The sequence below is a fragment of the Merops nubicus genome, unplaced genomic scaffold (assembly GCF_000691845.1).
Source record: "Merops nubicus isolate BGI_N331 unplaced genomic scaffold, ASM69184v1 scaffold3958, whole genome shotgun sequence".
In the NCBI taxonomy this organism is placed as follows: domain Eukaryota; kingdom Metazoa; phylum Chordata; class Aves; order Coraciiformes; family Meropidae; genus Merops; species Merops nubicus.
Genome location: NW_008623492.1, coordinates 1 through 1,968, shown reverse-complemented (window position 1 = coordinate 1,968; position 1,968 = coordinate 1).

The window sequence follows — 1,968 nt, the reverse complement described above, 5'->3', positions numbered from 1 at the left end:
CAGTTTGACACAAAGGCCAGCTGACTTAATCATACTTTAATCCAAACTAAATGATCTAAATGAAAAGCCTGCTGTAAACACACACATTGCACTCACTACACTAGCTAGGCAAAATCCCAAAGTATCTTTTGTAAAGGGAATGTACCTAAATTCAGGAATAATTTATTTTTTTTCTTTTTTAAGATTACAGGAACTGAACTAAACCAACATATTTTGGATTTGACAGAGGAGAGGCTGATAAAATATTAAGTAATTCAATACTTCCATTCAGATGACCTCAGTCTGACTGCAGCTCAATTAGCCTGCACCACCTGAGTGATTTTTACAATGAAAAAAAACTTAAATACTTTTTTTTTCTTTTTAACTTATAGCTCATTGATTGCTTAATTATTTCCTCTTCCTTCAGGACAAATAAAAAGGCATCTTTGCAGTCCCTCTCTTAACAGGGCTGTGCATAATCCTGCTGCAAGAAACATTATTATAGGTCTGCTGAACACAGGGGTCAGTGTCTTCCCCTACAGATACACACTGTTTTGACAGAATTCCACATATGTTTGCTAGGTTGTAAAATATATCTGCCACAAAGAAAAGCACAACGACTATTTTGCATTACAAGATATTGCAATATAAATTTATAGACTTCCCCAACTCTGTAAAGAAGTCGGGGATAATAATATTCATAAATACCAGATACAAAGCCCCCAAATCAAAACAGTAACTTAAAAAGAACCGAAACAGATCTTGCAAACTGCAAAGTGCTTTGAAAACGTTAAAAGCAAAACTCAACTATTGCCTCACAATTTCTTGCTGGGAGTTTTATGTTATTTTCACATCCCATTCCGAAGAGCAGGCAATCCTAATTTTATGACAGATAAGCAGAATTTCTCTGATCCATATCACAGGTTTTGCTCAGATTAAATCCCCCCTAGATTCTCTACACGACCTACACGAGAAAAAAAATAAAATTAAAATATAGCTGTTTTTTTTCTTACCTGCACATTCCGTTTTATTTACAGTGCCTTAATAGAGAGAAGGACAGAATGGTACAGTTACACCAAACTATCCCAAATCAACCTCAGCTGTTCTGCTGAGAATACGAGTACCAAAAATAAGTTACACTAACTTTCACAATTACACACTAATTTTTCAAACTATCACACAACAAGAAAGTTATCAACTATATAAATGTCAGGGAAAAAAAAATATATACATTTTTAATTTTTAAAGAAAAATAAAGTTACTGAAAAAAAAAAAAATTCACCGTACCTCCTTTAATTTTTTTTTCCAGAAAGCTGATCTTAACAGGTTATAAAGCAAATTATTTCTTCAGCCACATGCCTTTGTATTTTATTTTTATTCAAAATAAAAAGTCGCAAATTATTAAAAGAAAAAAAAAAAAAGTTTAGCTATTTGGCTCCCTCTCCCAAACTGACACTTTATAAAAACCTTCTGTACTTTTTTCCCCCCTCCCTCTATCCCTCTCTACTACCTTCAAGATGGTAGGAAAGTTGTCGTTTTGGAGGGCAGAAGAGCCGCTCTCTGATGTTATGTCCTCGCAGTGCCTGTAGTGGTGCTGTAGGAGGCTGCTGGCTCTCTTCTTGAGCAGCCCCAGCAGCCCTGCCTTCTTTGCTGGAGAATATATTCAGGGATTCCCCTTAATAATCACCTACCCTCTGAGCACTTTGTAGTTTTAAAATAATAAAGAGCCCCCAAAGCTTCCTCCCCACATTTTCAGAGCCAGGGGGGCAGCAGCTCCTCAGCACAGAGCCCGAGCCCATTCCCAGTCCCTCTGCTGGGGAGGAAACTCTGATCTGTCAGCCCAACAGAGGGAAAGGGGGGAGAGGAGAGAGAGGAGAAAAAAAAAGCAGCTGGAAAGGTAAGCCAGGCCCGGCCTGCATCCCCGGGCTCGCGTAGCGCGGCAGGCGGTGCGAAGGGTGCAGGGCGGGTGGGGAGGCGGGCTACGCGAGG